This window comes from Cryptotermes secundus, unplaced genomic scaffold (assembly GCF_002891405.2).
Source record: "Cryptotermes secundus unplaced genomic scaffold, Csec_1.0 scaffold195, whole genome shotgun sequence".
Taxonomy (NCBI): Eukaryota; Metazoa; Arthropoda; class Insecta; order Blattodea; family Kalotermitidae; genus Cryptotermes; species Cryptotermes secundus.
The window spans coordinates 364,169-370,304 of NW_019732859.1; positions in this window are offsets into that span (position 1 = coordinate 364,169).

The window sequence follows — 6,136 nt, forward strand, 5'->3', positions numbered from 1 at the left end:
TTCTGTCAGTAGCATGACAAATGTTAAGCTTGGCTCGGGTTGATGGAACTCACATCTTTAAGTTACGATGTTAAAACTGTCACATATCGTATTCGCAAAGGACTCCAACAAGCAAAATTTCATGTAACTTTCTAAGAACCAACGATGTGGGGGTCCTTCCTGTTTCACTTCTCATCTGAGTTGACCAGTCGTTTTCTTTTGTCTTTTTCATTTGAGAGTTGGGCTAGAACTCCTTCTTGAGAGCAAGAAATAATCTATGTACCTCTCGTCCATTTGCTGTACGTTACAAGTAAATCGAACATGCTAATTAATACGGATCAATGCACGCTACCGAATAAAATCAAACTGGGGTTGGCAGATCAGTTACAACATGTACTATACAGTACAGTTGGAAGCAGTTTATTTTGGGGAGTCTCAAATCTGAGACAGTAGAATATGGTCATGAGTCCCACTGTACTCTGACCTGAGAATGACTGGACTAGCGAGGGCCAGCAGCAGTTGTAAATGGCAGACCTGTACTCCTATCAGAGATGGTGCCCACATCAACAAACCCACAAATGTTTGACATGAACAAAAATCTGGTCTTGGGCCCCAGATGGGGCTTGATACCAAGACAGACTGGCCGACTGACAGTTGGTCATAACATGACTTTGACTTTGAGTTAGCTACCATCATCAGTTGAGTTAGTTGTGAGAGAGTCACCAGCCAGTAAGGATATGAGCAGAGGAAATTGTTGGTATATGTGGCTATCTCCTATTATTATTTTTATTATGGCCTGAATATCTGATTGACAGTGTTCACAAACTAAGTACACCATGAGTCCAAGTATGGTGACCTGTACTACTTTTAGTGACCTTCAATGGGGAATACACCTATTTTGATTGTACCTATCAATGTTAATTTTGTTAATTTTTATTTTCAATTAATGTTATACTCAACAAGAATCTATCCATCCATCTGTCAACCCACTCATTTATTTATCCATTCCTTCTGCTCCCTCTAGGAGCATAAAGCATCCACGAAACGCGCATTTCCTTCACTTTCTTAATCTTAAAAAGTCAGTAGGGATCCTTGGACGGGGATCAGTTTGACACAAGGCTGGTACCTGCACAGGACAACATAAACACAGAATAAATGAAGACAAAACATCCATGTCTCAAGTGGGGTTCAAACACACAATCCAAGTGTTTGAGCGTGTGAAGATATTTTATGCCTGAGACTTGACGGCCACTGTGATCAGCCAGCAAGAGGATATAGGCACTCAATCAGAACAACATGTAGACATACCTGTTGATGGCTGCATGTGGCTGGAACACATAGTGACAGCAGTGCCAATAAGTGACTAAAATGTAACAATATGAAATAACAACACAGTCATCGGAACATGAAACAAAATGTGCAAAACTAATACTAAAAAATAAATTTGAAACTTCCCACAGTTTGGACACAGGAACAACTTGACTGCATTGTAGTATATTATCACAAAGACAGTTCTGTGGTTTATATTCAAAAATTGATTTATTTCCCTTACTGCTCATCTATAACTGCATTCATTTGCAATTAGTCACTTTCTTGCTCTAGTAGCGAATTCTCTGCCTAAATTACGAGACTACAGTTCACCATACCTGTTTCCCAAACATACATAAAACTAAATCATTGCTTTCTCTTCAGAAACCCTTGGCACAATGTTGCCTCCTCGTGAAATGGAAATCTTTGCTTCATAAAGCTGGATTCCCATCACTCCTCTTATTAATATCTTTTACTCTAATTCATAATTATTATTACAGTTACTCTAAAACATGATCAACTGTCAAATTCTAAACACGAGAGGAGTAAGAGCATAGAGCTAGGGTGAACATGCACAAATAATTAATCACTAAAATACAGTAATATGAATGAATGTATAGATCGGTACTAGTTGCAGGTGAGTGATCAGCTTCACGCCCCAGCTGCTTTACACCCGTGGAAAGAGCCGCCGGTATCCATTGGACCCATTCCCCCATACGCCTTCATGGCATACAGGGACAACTTTACCTTTTACCTTACAGTAATGTGAAACTGTCTCTGTGAACACATGCAGAATGCAAATTAAAGTTAGAATACGGAGATGATAAAATCTATCAATGTCTTTATGTTTCCCACTTTCTCCTTTGCTCTTTGTTATTTGTATGTTTTTATGGTGCCAGTTATGCATGTAACTCATTCACTGATGATGTGCACTAATCTGTGGTCCTCCGTCTCACTGCGCTCCTTATCGAAGTTACTTCCTGCTAGGCTGCGCCATAGCTCAAGCAGTTAGTTGCTGCCTTCCCACCGCGGCGGCCAGGGTTCGACCGCGGGTGTGGTCAAGTGGGATTTGTGGTGGGCAAAGTGGCGCTGGGGCAGGTTTTCTCCGAGTACTTCAGTTTCCCCTGCCAATCGTCATTCCACCAATTGCTCCACAATCACCCTCACCTGTCATCTGCAACTGGTACAATAGGCCAGAAGTGGCCGCAGTATAAGGGACTTAGTCCCACCCCACTAGAAATAAAGAAAAAAGCAAATTGCAAAGGACGGACTGCTTGGGAATAACTGGCGCAATGAGAACAGCTCCAACAGCTGCAATTGAAATCCTACTAGGACTCCCCCCCACAGCATCTGCAGATGGAAGCAGAGGCCAAGTTAGGAAATTACAGATTAAGTTGCAATTATCAATGGAGAACTAAATCTGAAGGTATTGGACATGCAAAAGGAACCCACCCTACAGATGGGATCTGATGAAATGCTACCGAAACATGTTTATGATAGACTCTTCACGATCAGATTTCCTGATAGAAGTGAATGGAAAGGGGTTTCAACCCGATAGAAATGGGGACTAATCTGGTATACAGATGGTTCCAAGACAAATAAAGGCACTGGAGCTGGGTTGTATTGTGATGAACGATGCTGAAGCATACCTTCAGCCTCGGTCAGTGTACTACAGTATTCCAGGCAGAAGTGTACGCCATTAAGGCATGCGCAGTTGAGAATTTAGATAGAAACTATAAAAATAGGAATATCATTCTATCAGATAGTCAAGCTGCAGTCAAAGCACTTGGTACACACGAAGTCACTTCAAAATTGGTTTGGGATTGCCACCAATCACTCACAGAACTGGCCAGACATAACAGAGTTAAGCTGATATGCAGTGGCGGCTCGTAGCTTTCTTATGTGGTGGGGCTAGTCACTATACATATTTAATTCGTGGAAATCGAAATTCGAATATATATATATATATTGCAAATAAAGCCATGTGCAGTATATATGTATAGTTGTAGAGGTCATGACATGTAGTTTAGATGAGGAAGGACGAAATATAGAACGTAATTGCCTGTGACAAGTGAGAAGGGATAGACCCGTCTTGTCATCAGAAAGAATTCCTATTAAAGGCCAAACAGTGATGCTTACTTCAAGACTAAGATCTGGTCATTAGCGTCTGAATGGGCTCTAAATTAAGAGAAGAGACTGGCCAACCGTCAGTCGTAAAATGACTTTGAAACGAAGCAAGTAGTAAAGAGGAATTTTGTGAAGGTAGAAACGAAGCGGTAGGATATGTGGAAGACGAAGGCGAATATTTGTCATAATCGTGAGGGTCCTTTGGTAAGGCACTGGCGTATGGTTTAGGAGATACGGGGTTCGAATACAAGACTATTTTTGTGAGAAAAAAATTTAAGAAATTTGTGCATGTAGGAAGCAAGTCGTACTGTATGAGGAAGGTGAAGGTAACAAATTTGTATAGATCTGGTGGTACGGGGGTAAGACATTGCCGTCGTATTGGGAAGGTACCGGGTTCGAGACCACGGTGTCTTTTGTCAAGTGAAATTGAAAAGTGAATAAATATATACGATTTTTCTGCAGCTATAAACCAAGTCGTAGAATACGAGGAGGATCGCAGAAGGCGGTAGCATAGATGTTCTGGTGGTCGAGAGGTAAGGCACCGGAGTTTTAAATATAAGGTTCGTGGTTCGAAAACAGAAGTATTTTTGTAATGAGATTTTTTTCTGGAATTATATAGCGAAATGTAACATAAGAGGAAGGTTAAAGATAAAAAAAAAATCCGTGGCATCGGTGGCCGATAGGTAGGACACTGGCCTAATGTGCAGGAGTTCCAAGGTTCGGAAACAACAAAAGTTTTATAAAATACAAATGGAGTTAATGTGATTTTTCTGGAATTATAACCGAAGATGTAGGTTAAGAGGAAGATTAAAGAAAATAAATTTCAGTGGTGCCGGTGGTCTAGGGGTAACACATCAGCCTAGTGTTCAGAAGGTCCCTGGTTCAAAACGAGCAGGATTTTTGTGAAAAACAAAACGGAAAGAAATTATGAGGTAAGGTAAAGGAGGAGGGAGGGAGAGAGAGAGAGAGGGAGGGAGGGAGGGACCGGGGTGAGGGAATATTTTTGCTTTTTGCGGCCGCTCATTAAGACACTCAACCTAAGCGGGTTTTATTAAAATCCACATGGGATCAAAAAGAAAAAAACTTTGGCCCACCAACCACCCGCCCTTAGGGGGTGACTTTGGCTTATTCATTTGAGACCAAATTCTATGAGCGAGATTTAGCAAGAAAATGTAATATAACTGCAGCGCATTCTGTTGATTGAAACCTCATGGAAAGCCACGAAGTGTAGTTAAAATATAGCATCTTGGTATCTGATTGGGCTGTGCAAAGCGCTCCTTTGAAGAATTCATTTTATAGGGTAGGGCAGGAGATACTGAGGATGGAAGCGTGGGACCCCACCCTCAACCACCCTTATAATCACGCAGACAGTTAATCACTTGACAACAAACTAACTGAGCGAGAGTTAACAAGAAAATATTTTGAAATGTAGCGCCATCTGTTGAACATTACAACATCTGTTCAACAGATGGCGCTGCCATTTTAATTCATATTTTCTTAACTCTCGATGATTTAGTTTGGTCTGAAGTTATTAACTTTCTGCGTGACCAAAAGATCGGTCGTGGGTACGGTCCCACGCTTCGCCATCTGTGGAGTAATGTTCAGCAGATAGCGCTTTTTATTATTTCATATTCGTATGAATACTATGGAAGCGGTCCCCTGCTTCGCCATCTGTCGAATAATGTTCAACAGATGGCGCTAGTTTTTATTTCAAATGAATATGAATACTATGGAAGCGTGGGACTCTACCCTCACCCGCTCTAGGAGTCACGCAGAAAGTTAATAGCTAGACATCAATATAAATCACCGAGAGTAACAAGAAAATATATTAAACTGTAGCGCCATCTGTTGAACATTACTCCACAAGTGATTAACTTTCTTCAGAGGAGAGGAAGATGCTACATTTTAACTACATTTCGTGGCTTTCTATGAGGTTTAACGCCATCTGTGGACTTAAACCTCATGGAAAGCAACTTAAAATGTAGCATCAAAATGTAGCTGTGCAAACCTCTCATCTGAAGAATTTGAAATTTCTTAAATTTTTTTCTCACAAAAATAGTCATGTATTCGAAACCCGTATCTAAACCATACGCCAGTGCCTTACCAAAGGACCGCCACGGTTATGACAACTATTCGCCTTCGTCTTCCACAGTGGCGGCTCGTGGCTCAAATAAATGGTGGGGCTAATGTCAGAAAGTTAATACATTCTTACGTTGTTATATTATAATAATAGTAGTAGTATGTAGCAGTGATGCGAGTTGTAGTACAAACTCCTACTTTAAAAGATGTGAAAATATTTTGCACTTAACAATATTAGAAAATTTCAGCATGCTCCATTGCAATTCATGCCATTAATTAAAATAATGCTTTAAAAGTTAGCTCACTTATACAAGCAGTGCGCTCGTCTATTCTTCTGGGAAGCAAACAAATCAATCACTTTTTGGTTGAGTGCCGGAATCTCTGCAATCATGTCCTTAGGAATGCTAAGTACAGCCAGTGCCTTCAGACGTTCTTGACCCATTGAGTTACTTAGATATGTCTTAACTCTTTTTGGAGTGCTGAAACAACGCTCGGATTCGGCAGTTGGTATTGGAGTTGTAATTTTGTGTATTTCTGACAGAGCGACTTCCAGATTGTTCTCTCTTATTAATGTCCAAAGTGGATGAAATGTGCATGAGGAAATGTATCTCTTATCTTCACCTGGACCCCGCTGTTCCCGCCA